At 38.4% G+C, this 16,445-nt stretch overlaps 1 long non-coding RNA gene across 1 annotated transcript in view; it reads left to right on the plus strand.

Moving 5' to 3' along the window:
- The first annotated feature begins 1,296 nt into the window (after positions 1-1,296).
- Positions 1,297-16,445, plus strand: part of LOC118766611 — a 22,917-nt gene continuing 7,768 nt past the window's right edge. The window contains exons 1-2 of the long non-coding RNA XR_005002552.1: positions 1,297-1,311; positions 8,995-8,998. This is a non-coding gene — a long non-coding RNA (uncharacterized LOC118766611). The remainder of the gene's footprint in view (positions 1,312-8,994; positions 8,999-16,445) is intronic.

A 16,445-nucleotide genomic window follows, 5' to 3' on the forward strand; every position in this document is an offset into this window, starting at 1 on the left:
GGTCATCCAAGAAAATTGGCGGGAAACTATCAGCAGAAGTTCCCAAGTATTTATGTGTGTTCGCGTGCGCGCGTCTGTGGTGTGTGTGTGTGTGTGTGTGTGTGTGTGCCAGAGAGAAAGAAAATGAAAGAGAAAGAGGGAGAGAACTAGCGTTTCACATTTAAAGAGATCAGTGTTATAGACTAACGTAGATAAGTGAAGAATGAACCATTATTGACCTAGGTTATATTTAACTTAATATCATCTGGTGTATGTGTGTGTCTGTGTAGATATATATATATATGTACAGAGAGAGAGAGAGAGAGAGAGAGAGAGAGAGAGAGAGAGAGAGCAGTACATATATATGTATATCTTTGGACGATAATTGACGAGGGAAGAGAAACATCCATGTCTTGTGTGTGAATTTTCCATTTGTTCCGTTGTTGTGTTTCTGTTTAAATTTTGGAACTATATATATATGTGTGTGTGTGTGTGTGTATATGCGTGTGTATATATATATATGTGTGTATATATATATATATCAAAAAGGCAAAGAATGAAACAGCTAAAGCACGGACTACGGCTGTTTCATAGCAAGGTATGTTTTTACGTAAGTCGTAACATACACAAAACAGCGACATGGGTTTATGGTCTCTGCTCGATGCAAAAACTTTCATGCATGTGCAAGAAGGGCGCGGTCACCTGACATCTAAAGGATTTTTCGCACGCGATGATAGTTTTGCCGGGAAAAAATAAAGTTAGATACCTATAAAATATAAAGTCAGATACCAGCACAGATGATTTGTTTATAGTGTCCAAACGTAGGTGCCAACATTAGGTCATTCCCTCCATGAAATCGACATTGTTTGAACAGGTGCACGGTGTATCACATGTCAGGTGTCGAGGTGATTGTAGAGCAACGAGAGATGAAGTGTTCTTGCCAAGAACATAACGCACCACCCGATCTAGGGATTGAAACCACGTTCTCGCAATCGTGAGCACAACACCCTAACCATTAGGGATGCTGAAAAGTTCCTGGCTTTAAGAGAATCGCGAAAGTCCTGGCTGGGGGCTCAGTCTTCTGAGTTCTTTTACAGGGCTTAGAAAAACTGAAATATCACTGCAATATGTGCGTGAATCTGAGAGGCGAATATGTTGAATAAACATCATAACTGACTGATACCCCGATATTTTTTTTCGTTTACTCAAAACCGGGAACTGTTCAGCACCCCTTTACATATACATCATATATAAACAAAATTGATGCAGAATCAATTGTAACTGATCACTAAAGATATTTTCAATTATTTCTATGACTTATTATTTGGCTTGGTGTGTGTGTGTGTGTGTGTTTTACGAGTGTGCTTGTCTGCCACTACCATTTGACAACCGGTGCTGGTGTATTTACGTCCACATAAACTTAGCAGTTCAGTAAAAAGCGACTGATAGAATAAGTAGTAGGCTTTACAAAAAATTAGATGTTCTGGGGTCGATAAATTCGTCTAAAATTCTTCAAGGCGCTGCTCCAGCATGGCTGCAGTCTAATAACTGAAATAAGTAAAAGATTATAAGATTATTATCACTATTGTTTTATTTCTCAGAACGCTTGGTCTTAATTGCTCTGGTTGATTCTACGAGAGTGGACAGAAGCCGGCTGTTCGAGGTCTCACAGAGCCTCTTTCCGCACATTATGAGGTTTGATAATTGAATGTTAATTATCATGGAAGACATGTTATAACTAGGGTGCTATATATTTGGTTTTGTACACAGTGTTGTTCAAGAGAATGTTTAAGAAACCATAAGAAAAGTGTGTGTTTGTTTTAAAATTTGAGATTATATAGAAAGTATTTTGCGTAGGATATGGGCAGTTCCCATGAGCACTATCTTTTGAATTTCTGCCATTTTGTGATTTCCTTGCATCTGAGCTAGGTAGCTATCAGCTCCTTTTGCTATCATTCCCAGGGCACCTATGACGACAGGTATTTTTTTAGTCTTTAGGTTCCACATTTTGCTAATTTCTATTTCAAGATGTTTATACTTGCTCAGTTTTTAGCAGGTCTTCAAAGATACATTTATGTCGATTGGGACAATAATACCAATGAGGAGGCATGATTTTTGTCTGAAGTCTTTCAATATGATGTCTGGCATATTCGCATCTATCTGTCTTTCAGTTTGAATGGTGAAGTTCTAGAGGTGTGTGATGTGATCATTTTCAAGCACTGGAGGTGGTTTGTGTTCCCACAAGTTTTTATCATGGGGCAAGTCTAGTTTTTTGCAAATTACCCAGTGAATATATTGTGAAGCTCTATCATACCTGTTGAGATACTCTGTAGGCGCAAGAAGGCTGCACATGGAGACAACACGACCGGTGGTTTCATTTTGTTGTTTATATACACATGTTGGGCAGCTGCCGTTCTTTAATATGTTGGCTTGGTATTTCCTTGTAGGTAGGCATTGATCTTGAGCTGCTATGATAAACCCTTCTGTAGTGTCAACAACAACTACAACAGCAACAATACAGTACAAGAAAAGTATGAAGTTACTTTTCCGCTGCTAAAAATTTCAACACCACCATCACCACCACAAGAACAGCAAAAGAGAACAACGTCAACAGAAAGCTACACCAGCAAAAGCAAGTGGAGGCGCAATGGCGCAGTGGTTTGGGCAGTGGACTCGCGGTCGGATCGCGGTTTCGATTCCTAGACCGGGCGTTGTGTGTGTTTATTGAGCGAAAGCACCTAAAGCTCCACCAGGCTCCGGCAGGTGGTGGTGGCGACCCCTGTTGTACTCTTTCGCTCCAACTTTCTCTCACTCTTTCTTCCTGTTTCTTCCTACGCAACCACTGAGCCTGGATGCGCATCCATCCATCCGTCGATGCTCTCGGTGTCGGGGAATTGATCTGCTTTCTCTTCTACGGGTCTTACGAATAGCAAAGGATCACGTTGCGGACTTCTCCCATCTTGCGAGCTCTGTGATGAAGACCGTTCGCTCAACAGCAACAGCAACAGCGGCACTAGCAAAAGCAAGAACACTCCCATCTCCAACAAGTACACCAGCTCCACTACAACCGCCATCCCCAACACAAACATTAGTGAAACAGAAACAGCGGACGTTGTTATTTCCAAACAAAATGGAATCGGTTTCGCACAAGCATACCGTCGACTGGAGAAGGTTGGCTCGTCGGGAAAAAAAAACAAAAAACGTTAAGTGACGCCAAAGTGCACTTAACAAAAATGACAGAATAATATTTCGAAACACGTCAAAGAGAATACAAAAGATACAAGAAGAAGAAAAAACCTTTATCTACAAGAGTATTTCATCAAAAACCATGAGACTAGAGCGAGCGACGCAGGCCCACACTGAAAAATGCGTAATACCAGTCTGGGGAATAAGATCTTATGTCGCCAGTGCACAATTGAGGCGAGATTCCCAACTGTAGAAAAAGCCCAAAGAAAGTGCAACCAGCCCTGAAAAGAAAGGAATTGTGGCTAATTCCGATATAGCTTGGTCGGAGAGTGGTTCGAATAAAGGAGCGAACAATTTTTTTGCTGTCTTGCCCCTGTTAACGTGTGACCTAAGCGTTTTCCGTGGAAGGGACGCATTCCCGTTGCACTGGTTAGGCATTCCATCTACTGTCAACACCCGTGGCTGCTGATGCGCAGACATGCGCTAAGGCTGCGACATCTCCAGCACTTCCATTGACGGTGAAGCAGGTGTAGTCACCGTTTGTCAGACAGGATTTTTCACAGCTGCAGTCCTAGATCAAGTGTAGACCGAGGCACCTAGAGTATCCTCAGGTGCACGCAGTCCTCTGTCAGTCAGGCAATGCGGTCGGTGGAAGTTCCACTTTGGCGTTCTATGGAGGGTTAGTGGCAGGCAAGTGCGACGATGTTCTCGTGAAGACTGGGCGTCAATGAGAAACAACTGACTGATCTGTTTCGGAGGAGTTTCAGACCGGGGCCCATAGAGAATTTCCACCGTGGAGAATTGCCGGTTCTCTACAGGCATGGAAGTGCCGTTAGCCGAGCTTGTCCGAGGTGCATGCAAAGCGACGAATTTATTCTGCAAGATTCCGTCCCGTGTTCGAGCATTGCCGCTTGTGGCTTTATGTCGAACATCTGATGTCATGTTGTAGGATGGGTACATCTATCGGCTGAATCGATTGTGAAAATCGTTCTGCCGCCTTCCTTTGCCGGTAATGGTAGGCAGTGTTTGTTTGTCTGGTGTCTTAGCGAAAGATGTTGTGCGATGCGCCTGATTGAAAGGGCTGAAGGCAGACTTAAAAAGGAAGGTGATGTCTGAGAGGGAAGTGCTGCCTCATAGCAATCTTATTGAAAGGTGAGTGAATGTGGAAAGAATGGTCCAAGAGGACGGGCCTACTCTTAGCATGCGGGATCTTGTGGGGTCTCTACGAGCAGCCCTTGGAAGTCTTCCACTTTTCAGGGAAATGTTCGTATTTAAGATTTATACACTTATTGTTTTTGATTGTTTATACGCTTCTATTTATGTAACCCCACATTGTATTGTCATGTGCCGTCCCCAATGTCTTTTGTGAACCCTTAGTTGTGAATAATGAAAACATTATTATTGTTATTGTTGTTGGTGGTGGTGTCGTCACCGTCATCGTCATAATCGTCGTCCTTCTTGCTCTTGTTATATTAAAAAGAAATAAGTAGTTGTTCGTCTTTCTAAGACATTTCTGTTCAAAATAAAAGAAACAAATAAAATAAACAAATTAAACAAATAAATAGATGAAAGAAGAACCAGCCTGCTAAAATAATTAGCGGTGTTTTAAAGGTATAGAGTTACAAACGTAAAGTGGAGTTTTACTCTTCACTCAACATTACAAGTTTAATGTAAGGTGACATTACGCACCGAGAATCAATCCTAATGTTGTCAGTCACATAATTCAGTGTTGCTTAAAGGACGAGGCGCTTAGCGCACACGCATACACACACACACACACACACAGAACAATCTATAATATATATATATATATATATATATATCTGTGTGTGTGTGTGTATGTGTGAGTGTACGTGATTGTATGTGTGTGTATCAATCTATCTATCTAATCAATCTATCTATCTATCTATCTATCTATCTATCTATCTATATCTATCTATCTATCTATCTATCTATCTATCTATCTCTCTGTCAGTCTATCTATTTATCTTTTTACCTCTCCGTCTGTCCGTTTACCTATCTATCTAGCTAGCTAGCTATGTATATATGTATGTCTGTATGTATGTGTGTGTATGCATGTATGTATGTATGTATGTATGTATGTATGTATGTATGTATGCATGCATGTATGTAACTATATATGGATGACCATGATGGCAGTCTATGACATTGAGTTATCTATTGGATGTGTGTCACTTGCTTAAAAGTTCCATCGCCCCCACAACGTCCATTGCGCCTGTGCATGCAACAGTCGTGCCGGTTGCGTGTTTAGCTGCCATTGTATGCATCGTTGTTTATTTGGAAAAGGTTTATAATTGAGGGGGTGTCGGATGTCAGCATATACAATATATGCCATATATATATATATATATATATATATATATATATATATATATAATATATATATTTAATATGTATGTATATATGAATGGTGGTGTAGGCTGCATTTATTATAATTATGCATGTATCAGCAACGCGTTGTGTATGTATGCATGTATGTGTGTATATTATATAATATATCAAAATAGCAGCAAGGATATCCAGGAGTAAGGAATATATATATATCTATATATATATATATATATATATATAATATATATATATATATATATATATATATATAGTATATATATATATATGTATATATATATATTATATATATATTATATATATATATATATGTATGTATGTATATATTATATATATATGTATATATATATATGTATATATATATATATATATATATATATATATATATATATATATATATATATACATATGTACATATATATATATCAGCGAGTGTGTATATGTGTCTGTCTGTGTATATGTATGTATGCATGTATGTAAACACAGACACACAACACACACACACACACACAGGTATATAATTATGGGAGTTTCTGCAAAAATACTATACATTATTTCGTAAATACACTCTTGCAATTGTATATCTATCATTGATTGATCTTTCTCTCCATATACCTACAAATGATTATTTACGTGCGTGCGTATGCCGTTGTGCAAAATCTCTTATATGTGTAAATGTGTGTGTGTATGTGTGGTGTGTGTGTTGTGTGTGTTTGTGATTGTTGTGTGCGTGCGCGCATATACATACTTACATCCAAACATTTTTCTCGTCTGAAATCGTGGATTGTTATATGATCTCATTCATTTTTACAAAAATTTTGTTTCGTCAAATATCAAAATGCCTAATTACCAACATTATTTAGAAACACACACACACACACACGCAAACATATGTGTGTGTATATATATATATATGTGTATGTATATTCGTTCTTTTATTTCCTGCAGTCTTTTGATTGCGGCCATGCTGGAGTACCGCCTTTTAGTCGAATAAATCAACCCAATGACTCCTTATTTGTAAGCCTGGTACTTATTCAATCGATTTCTTTCACTGAACCGCTAAGTTGCGAGCACGTAAACACACCAACATCAGCTATCAAGCGATGGTGGGGAATCTTATAGAAAGACACACACATAAATATATACATACATATATAAACACACATTCTTAAATATATATATGTACATATATAACACACACACATACATACATTACATACATACATACATACAACCACACAGGTATATATAAGTATATATATATATATATATATATATATATATATATATAGTGGTCGTATACTGTCAACTCAATGTGACAGTCCCGTAAGGGAATTACCTCACCGCCATTTAGCCCTAAAAAACATCGACGTTTCCTGTCGGCTTTGACACATTTTCTGCGTCCTTATATTTGCAAAGGGGAGGCAATCACCCCCGCAAGCCGGGACAAAGCACATGAAGACATATGTTTCTGAGTCTATTGCTCGTCATCAGTCCAGGGTAGTCAGTCTCGCTCGCTGAGATGACTGCAACCTCTCTGCAAATATATTCATATTATCAGTAAAATTTATTTACTGATCACCGAAATTAGAAATATTGAATTTCTAATGTTACTGTGTTTACGTCCCTGTAATCTAGCGGTTCGTCGAAAACGGCCGATAGAATAAGTACTCGACTAAAGGCGGTGCTCAAGCATGGGCGCAGTCAAATGACTGAAACAAATAAAAAAATAAAAAGATAAAAAGGATATATGTGTATAAATAAATATGTAAATATATATATATATATATACATATATATAAGTATAACCAATGTGTTTCTAAAGAAATGTATTTATATAAATAAATCTTAGACTTATGCATTTACGCACACATATACACTCAATTATACAGGTATCTGCACACATACCAATGTTATTTCTTGTGACGAGGTCATCTTTTGTTTTAGCCCGGATTAGAAAGCAGAGACATTCAGCTTATCTTTTATCTGTATTTCTCCACCTACTCTCTCTCTCTCTCTCTCTCTCTCTCTCTCTCTCTCTCTCTCTCGCTCTCTCTCCCTTCAAAGACATTTCACATGAACTAAAAGCAAAAACATAAACCAAAAATAAATAGAAATATACAAACATGTCATGTATATTCATACTTGTGGCTTCTGTCTGTAATAAGTTCAGGCAAGCGTGTTCGTGCACTTTTAGGAATTTCGGTAAAAATACAGCGCGTGTGCGGACGCGCGCATGCGTATGAATGTGTCTGATTATATATTCACGTTTACATATTTTCGAATGTACCTACATCTCTTTTCACTCTTTCTACTTGTTTCAGTCACTTTGACTGTGGCCATGCTGGAGCACCGCCTTTAGTCGAGCAAATCGACCTCAGGACTTATTCTTTGTAAGCCTAGTACTTATTCTATCGGTCTCTTTTGCCGAACCGCTATGTTAAGGCGACGTAAACAAATCAGCATCGGTTGTCAAGCGATGTTGGGGGGACAAACACAGACACCCAAACATATACATACATACATACATACATATATATATATATATATATATATATATATATATATATTATAATATATATATATATATATATATATATAGATATATATATATATATATATATATATAATATATATACATATACATATATATATACATATATGTGACGGGCTTCTTTCAGTTTCTGTCTACCAAATCCACTCAGAAGGCTTTGGTCGGCCCGAAACTATAGTAGAAGACACTTGCCCAAGGTGCCACGCAGTGGGACTGAACCCGGAACCATGAGTGTATATATTTATAAATGTGCGTGCTCGTGCGTGTATGTGCGTGCGTGTGTGTGTTTGTGTATTCGTGTGTGAGTACACGTACATACGTACGTAATGATGTGTGAGTTGAGAAGCACACAGTAAAGTACTCTGTACAGAAATAATGTATTTGTTATGGTGTTGAAATGTCGTAATTACTCCAGGTTCCTACTCCAAGTTTGCGCGACTTTCACTGATTGCGTAAGTGAAGTCAGTTATATGATCAGCGTTATTCGTGAAACTTTGAGCCTTGTGAATGGATTTGGAGGACGGAAAATGAACGAAGCCCGTCGTGTGCGCACGAACATGTGAAAACGTGTGCGTGTGTTTGTGCGCGCGCTCGCGCGTGCGAGTGCCTGGTACTTGCTGTAACAATGCCTGCTATTTATCAACGAATGGTACCATAATACAATAAGCATTGTCGAAACTTGTGAACGTAGAAAATCTATCCCTCATGAAATTCTTTCCAACCTATGCAAACATGGAAAAATGGACGTTAAAACGGTGATTATGAAGGTGTAAATGAGTAAAAGTACATATGTGTGTGTGTGTGTGTGTGTGTGTGTGTGTGTGTAGAAAGGATTAAGATTCAGTTGAATTAGATACTTAAGTTGAGGCACCAAGTCAGTCCGGTATTAACTGCACAGCTTGAAGTAAGGTGAATAAAATCAAAATAAGCAAGAGAATGTCAAGTATTAATGCAATACGACCGTTTCAAGCGGCTCCATTTAAATTAACAATGCAAGCATTACAGCAGTTTAAATACAATGCTGATTACGGAGTAGTAAGAAATTAAGGAATAGGAGAAACATCTGATAATACTTATTTCTAACCAGCAGCCAGTTCTGAACTGCCAACTCACAATGGTCTTTATTCTCAATAAATGCAGTCTACTAGCCTTAGATCTTTTGTTGAGGATAAGAACGTAGATAAAAGAATTAGAACTTAATTACAGTCCTATGACCCTCACTGTGTTCCATTCCATGCCACTCCAAAATTATAGTTGTTATCTTAGCTTATTCTTGCTGCAATCGTGACAACATTAAATTCTTTCATCCTCTAACTCTGATAAAACATTTGAGAGAAAATATATTAATATATCTTGTCTGTTGAAAATTCATATTTTTTGCAACTGAAGATGGCATTGTTTTTAAATTGATGTAATGTTTGCATTATTCAATTAAATGGAGCCGCTTGAAACGGTCGTATTGCACTAATACTCGACATCCTGTTACTTATTTTGATTATGCCTCTATGTATGTATGGTCTGTCAGATCACTTGAAACCAATACTAATAACAAGTAAACCCGTACAAACAGTCGCATGGTCAGATCATCAGCGGCTAAATTGGCAACTCCACTAAGCTTGGTTGGTGATATTGGTGATATTGGACACGCCATAAGACGAAGAAAATGGCCTGTGGAAGTGTTGTTCAATTATGTGCCTAGGAAAATTATCGGATGTTTGCATTTCATTCGAATTAGACATGAAATAATTAAAGTTCATCTCGACAGTTTCGAAGTTGGTGGCAGCAGTCCAAGTGTGGCGATTTGTTTTTATGCTCAGCTTAGAACTCCTAATGTAAGCCAAACATCTAGTATATTAGTGACAGAGGCAATATTAATACCAAGAGGTAATATTTATCCCTACTTAAACGTGGACGTTCTGTAAGAACAAACTATACTGCAATAAGTACCATGAGAGAAACGTTTAAGAGGGGGTAAATATTACCTCGCGGTATTAATAATACTTTTGTCGCTAATAAGTATTTTTTAACAAGCTAATCGTGACACTGTTATTCTATATATCGCTGGCAGGAAGATGAATTGTTGCTATCTTAAGCAGTCAAGTATCTATCGTTGACAAGACCAAGGCAGGGTGAAATGACGTGATCCGGTGGTTTCGGGCGCTGGCGGTGGCAGAGATTTGTCTCCTCGTTAGCGATATAAACAAGGATGCATTTTGCACCAGAAGCCAATTTGACAGTTTCTCTGGTGGTGTCTACCACAGTATAGTTTGTTTTAACTGAATATCCATGTTTAACTGGCGATGGATATTATATCCTGTTACATGATACTACAAGGTCTGGAGATCCACTTCAACCGTTTCTTAATCCCTCACATTCTCATACAAGCTCAGTTGTCTTGATTTTATCTTGCCACTTTGGTGTATCGCGTGCCAACGTGATAATAAGTCTGATTGTTTGCGCAGTTCTTTCTCATAATGAAAACTAAAATAAAAATTAGTTTAGCACCTGACTATTCTTGGCGCCTGTTGTTAAATCATAGCTTTTAGGCCTTTTGCTTATAGCAGAAAGGATTATTATTATTTATATTATTAGCTTCTTAGCCATGAATTATTCGCACCCATGTTTTCATATGGCTCATGTACCCGCTGCGAACCCTGGTGTCGCCGCTTGTAACGGGAAGGAAATAAAAATAAATACAGGAGCCTGGCCGGCCACTATCAGTTTAGAGGTCGCCGTCGAAACGCCAGGTTTTCTAGGACCCTTAAAGGCTACATCGACCTGTCGGAGAAATTAGCCTCGCGAGGTGAAGTGGCTGCAGCAGCGAGTGTCGCTGGCTATTCTCCGCGGCAACGCCATCACGATATATCCTGGAACATATCTTGTTCCAGGATATGTGGCCCGTTGCGCCCCCTCCCCGTCTTCCGCTGCTTTGCTCCCGACGCCCACGCTTTGTTTCTGTTTTTATTTTCCCCCTTTTCTTTCTTTTCTTTCCTCATCCCTCTTCTTACCCGTTTCTGTGTATCTGTGAATCTTTCAAATTTAGCACTTCGAATAGACAAATCTTTCTCTATATAAACGGCAAAATGTCTCTGTCTGTGTGTGTGTCCTTTATACAAATCCACAATTTTTCAGTTAGAGGGCTCGCACTTTCTACGGTCATTGAAAACCGTCCAAGGGTGGTCGTGCACATCTTATATTTCCCCAGTCACTCCGCAAAGCCATTAAAACATCAATAGAAGTGAGTTTTTTGTGAATTTTCTATTCAAAACCCAATCAAAATGCCCGAAACTTGATACGCCAATTGAATGCCAGCTAGCTGTATGTGATTGGTCGGAGACAGGGACAGTACTCGCGTGTATGTGCGCACGCATGCAGCTGTATATGCATGCACTCGCACTATGACCCGGTAACGCCGGGTCATAGTGCTAGTTATTTATCAATTAGATTCTATTTTTCTCAGTATAAATACCCCCCATCCGCAGTAGGTTGTTACAATTCGCCCCTGGCTCCAAAAATAATCCTTACCCTAGTTGGCCCGATGCAGATTTCTAGTTTGTTGTTTCGACTTTTGGCACTAGCACTGAGATTGTACACCAGTCTTCTAAATGCCCAACATGGATGCCTCAAACTGTTCAGATAGTTGGAAAAGATAGTTCGAGTCATTTTGCATATAGTAAAAAACCGTCACCAATGGTCACGGCTGGAATGCTTTGAGCACTTGGTGTGGCAGGAGAGGCTTGAAGGACAATAAGAGCTCTATCACGAGAACCATTCATCTGTCAGCCACTGAAAGTCACAAAAGTGACCCCATTCTCGTTTTTCTTCTTCACGTGATCCGTGAAAGGGTCACCTATTAATTAATCGAGAAGCTTCGATTCTGATGTAGCAAAGTCTGGAACTGAAAATTAACAAGCGATTCCTTCGTGACTATGGAACGTTCCATTTCTCCAAAACCCTTTCAAACCGCATCATTATCTTTCACATTCCAAAATATAATTTAGAAACTATTTTCAATATATTTTTATTCAATTTTGTTCGCAATTTTTCTCTCATTTCCTTCTCATTCACTCTCCCCTCTCCCCCTTCTCTCGCTCTCTATTTCATTTTTATTTGCTTTTGCATTTTCTGTATTCCATTTATAAATTATTGAATGCATTTTATGCGTGTATATATATGTATGTATGTGTGTATGTACATATTTATATATTATTAATATACGTGTGTGAAGTTGTGCGTGCGTGTGTGTGTATATATATATATATATATATGTGTGTGTATGTAAATATATAATATAATATAATATAAATGTATATATATAGATAGATAGATATGTGCATGTAAATATGTTTGTAAATATATATACATACACATACGAATTACAAACACATATATGCTACACGTATATACATATGTATGAATATATATATATATACAAATATATATACATATACATATATACGTATATATACATATACATATATATACATATACATATATATACATATACATATATACATACATATATATACATATACATACGTATATATACATATATATATATATATATATATATATATATATATATATATATATATATATATATATACGCACACATATATCAAAACTGCGTGTATGTGTACATATTTTGATCACTGGCCTACATATATATTACATATGCTCCAGTATGTTTCCATGCAAGTGCGAATGAATATTTATATACCCATTTATCATTTTTCTCTTCGCGCCTTTGTTTCTGTAACATATACATGCTCTATAGCTTTCAATAAATATACATACATACACGCGCACACATACACACACACACACACACACATATATATATATATGTATATGCATACATGTGTGTATGTGTGTATGAATGTTTGCATCAAAACACAAACGAAACTCATATTCTCACCGCGGCATACACATACACATCCACACACACACACACGCACACACACACGCATACGCACACACACACTCACACACACATATATATATATGCATACAGGTGTGTGTGCGTGTGTGTGTGTGTATGAATGTTTGCATCTAAACACAAACGAAACTCATATGCTCACCGCGGCACGCACATTCACACACACACACGCACACACACGCGCACACACATACACACGCACGCGCGTGCACACACACACACACACACACACACACAACACACAGACATACAAGTCACTGAAAACCGAGTTTAATTTCCATATTTATGTATTTTGCTTAGCAAAGGTTTTTCTAAACTCGGAATGTTATTTTTGATGTCTATTGATTGATGATAGAGTTATAGATAGAAATAATATAATAACCACTGTAATGGTGGTGGTTGTGATGGTGGTAGTGGTGGTGGTGGTGCTGATAATAGTGCTGGAGGTGGTTAGGGGTCAGGGTGGTATGGAGACCGGAAACAAAACCGAAACAAAATAGAATAAAACTAGAAACATGGTTGGTAAAGTAAAAACATTTTTTAGAACAGCGAGAAAGTACATCAGTACAAGAACATGTTCAGCAAAATACATCGTAGCTGTTGTTTTCGATGTTACTATTTATCATATTTTTATCATTAATATTTTATACTTGTTTTTATGACTATCTAGGAATTATCATCATTATTATTATTATTATTTATATAAGGCGGCAAGCTGGCAGAATCGTTAGCACGCCGAGCGAAATGCTTAGCGGTATTTCGTCTGCCGTTACTTTATGAGTTCAAATTCCGCCGAGGTCGACTTTGCCTTTCATCCTTTCGGGGTCGATAAATTAAGTACCAGTTACGCACTGGAGTCGATATAATCGACTTAATCCGTTTGTCTGTCCTTGTTTGTCCCCTCTGTGTTTAGTATCTAAGCTAGGTAACAATCAGCTGATTTTGCTATCATTCCTAATGCACTTATGACAACAGGTATTGTTTTCATCTTGCGATACCACATTTTGCCAATTTCTATTTCAAGATCTTTTTACTTGCTCAGTATTTGGTAGGCCTTGACAGATACGTTTATGTTGATTGGGACAGTCATATCGATGAGTAGGCATGATTTTTGTCTGAAATCCTTCAATATAATGTCTGGCCTATTCGCATCTGTCTTTCTGTTAGTTTGAACGGTGAAGTTCCAAGATAGTGAGATGTGGTCATTTTCAAGCACAGGAGGTGGTTTGTGTTCCCACCAGTTTTTATCATGGGGCAGGTCCAGGTTTTTGCAAATCATCCAGTGAATATACTGTGCTGCTCTATCATGCCTATTGAGATACTCTGTAGGTGCAAGAAGGCTGCACATGGAGACAACATGATCAATAGTTTCATTTTGTTGTCGACATACACGACATGTTGGGCAGCTGCCGTTCTTTAATATGTTGGCTTGGTATTTCCTTGTAGGTAGTCATTGATCTTGGGCTGCTATGATAAACCCCTCTGTCTCTGATTTTAAACCAGAAGACACTAAAACAGCAAAAACACGTTCGCGACAGTAGCAGAGAAATAGAAGCAACGCTTCACTGTGAACCTCACAAATAGAGATGAAATGTTGGCCCAGGCATGGAAACTGAATAAACAAGAAAAAACTCGAGCCAACCTAAATGCTCTGTCAGAAGCAATTGAAGCAGTAGAGAAAAGAACGGTGCTTCTCAGATGTATCTCAGCAAAGACGAAAAGAGCGGCTTTCATAGCCCAAGTAGATATTGAAGCGACGCTGGGGTGCACCAGAGATGACACTGAGTGCATAGTGTGGGACAAAAAATACGGTACCATTTTGGTGCTGTTTAAGTAAGAAGCCCTCGCTATGAATCAATGGCCTCTTACAAAACCAGGCGTTAAAACTGTATTGGACTACTGGAAGTGCCAGGGTGTTAATGGATTTGTGTTCAGTTTTTAGTATGAGTCTTACTCTTCTGTAATACTGCTTATATTTTCCTTCATAGTAGCATGTTGCATACCATCTCCTTAGTTTAACCCCAGGCATTTATAGCTTTCTTGTAGGTGAATCAACTTGATGGTAGTGTTGGTATCTAATTTAATGGAATCTGTTTGAGCTTACCTCTTACAAAATTTGCTTTAGCACACTTATCAAGGCCAAAATCCACCCCGATGTCATTACTGAACTCTTTAACAGTTATTCACAGCCCTACTAGTGCTTCGTCGTTTCTAGCAAACACCTTCAGATCGTCCGTATAAAACAGATGGTTTACCATATTAGACACTTTGAACCCATACCTGATGCTACTCAGTTCGTTTGAGAGTGGGATCAGTGCTATGCAAAAGAGTAATAGGGAGAGGGAATCACCTTGAAAGATGCCTCCTTTGATGTTGATCTTGTTAGAGTGGATCATCCTATTACTATGGTGTAGAAGAAGACGTGTATTCCACCTGGCCATGCTACCTTGTAAGAATTTGGAGGCGATAGGAAAGATCTGATATTTCTCAAGGGCCTTGAGTAGCCAATTATGTGGGATATTATCAAACGCCTTCCTGTAGTCTATTCATGCCATGCCCGGGTTCTTTTTTGCTCCGGCAGTTCTTAACAATCATTTTATTTATGAGTAGTTTATCTTTGCATCCATAAGAATTCTTTTTACAACCTTTTTGAGTTCTGTTCAAGGAAAGTGTATATTCTTTCAGTTAGTATCGATGTGAAGATGATGTAGGTGGTGTTGAGACATATTACTGGTCGGTAGTTTTTTGGATGTTTCGAGTCTTCAGTTTTTGGCAGAAGTTATGTTGTTCCTTCGGTCAGCCAGGCAGGTATTTGCTCTGGGCTCTTGATGACATCAGCTGAGTCTCATAGATTGTTGTTTTCCCAGGGATCTGGTAAAAAAAATTTGTCAGTACCTTCTTGATCATTCTCAGGGCACCTACAACAGCAAGGATGGTTTTGGTTTTTAATTGCCACGTTTTAGATAGCTCAATCTCAAGGTCCTTATGTTTCGACATGTTTTCAAATTCCTTTGCTGAGATGTTTCTATCAGTAGACACTATCATATCCATTAACAGGCATGTTTTTGTCTTAGGTCCTTGATGACAATGTCAAATTGTTATCATTTATTTGCCTGTCTGTATGTATCCCATAATCCCATAGGATGGTAACATTCCCTCTCTCAGTGACTGACTCTGGATGATGTACATACCAGCTCCTAGGGTGCAGGATATCATAGTGAAAGCATACGCTCTAATACAAGTATCGGCAAACTCGATCATGCCTGATTTTATATTTTGTCGGGGCAAGGACTGAGCAGCCGGCAGCAATATGGCAACACTGTGGTCAATACTCTCAAGTTTGTCATTGCAGAGTCTACACCTTGTGTCTATCACATTGTGTGTAACATTAACTTGACAGTTCCGAGTGACGAGACT

Source organism: Octopus sinensis, linkage group LG16 (assembly GCF_006345805.1).
Source record: "Octopus sinensis linkage group LG16, ASM634580v1, whole genome shotgun sequence".
NCBI classification, from domain to species: domain Eukaryota; kingdom Metazoa; phylum Mollusca; class Cephalopoda; order Octopoda; family Octopodidae; genus Octopus; species Octopus sinensis.